We start from the raw sequence: 1,105 nt of genomic DNA, 5'->3' as shown, positions 1-1,105 counted from the left end.
ACACACACACACACACACACACACACACACAGACAAAAGACCTTAAAGGGATACATTTAAAATATGTCATCACTTGCTCACCCTCGATCATGTCGTTTCAAGCCTGCAAGACTTCTTTTGCGCAATATAAAAGAAGGTATTTTGAAGACTGTTGGTAACTGTTTGGTCACCAATGACTTTCATTACATGAACAAAAACTACAGAGATGTATTTTGTATGTAAATACAAAGTATCTTATTTCATGTTCCATAGTTTAGGTCACTGTAGGCTAAATATTTATGTGTAATACATTTTATGTTGAATCAAATAAAATATTTATTTCTAAAGTTACTCTTTGTAATGTCTACTCGATACTTTCTCATTTATATAATTAATTCAGAGATTTTTGCTAGCAGATGCTTCATATGATCAAATTAAATTAACATAGGGGGTTCGGCCGGGATGCTGATAGTATTTGCATTGATAGTATAGCATTTGCCACATTAACGAGATTTCTCACCCGCAGGTTTGTCGAACACATTTAACACGTGAGTGTGAGTGTGAGTGTGAGTGTGTGTGTGTGAGTGTGTGTGTGTTTATTCCAGCTGAATGTATGCAAATGAGCACGGGTCACACGAGAGCTCTGTACGGCTCCATTAACGGATAATCCTGGATATTTAGTCCTAGCGGGTTAGTTAACTGCTCATAAAAGCCTCTCAGTGTGAGTTTTTCTCATGAATCACGTGTGGCTATTTGTGTTCTTTAAACTTTGATGGACTTCCAGTTCCAGAGCAGATCAAATGGAGGAGAATAATTTCACACTACAGAGACTAAAAATGTATGTGTATTTATGTAATAATTGTTATTTTTAAATTATTGTAATAATATTTAAATGTATTATTATAATAAAATGCAAGAAAATCTTAAACTCGTTTCAGCTAGCTACCAAAAGCAACCTTTTTTTCATTTTTATTTAGTTTACTTGATATACTAAAATAAATAAAACTGAAACAAAAATTAATAAAAATGATATATACTTATTTAAAAAAAAAAGAATAAAACACACTCTCACAGACACACTCACACAAACACACACTCTCTCTCTCTCTCTCTCTCTCTCTCTCTC

This window comes from Sinocyclocheilus grahami, unplaced genomic scaffold (genome assembly GCF_001515645.1).
Source record: "Sinocyclocheilus grahami isolate Dianchi unplaced genomic scaffold, SAMN03320097.WGS_v1.1 scaffold1113.1, whole genome shotgun sequence".
Lineage (NCBI taxonomy): Eukaryota > Metazoa > Chordata > Actinopteri > Cypriniformes > Cyprinidae > Sinocyclocheilus > Sinocyclocheilus grahami.
This window is presented reverse-complemented; position numbering follows the sequence as displayed.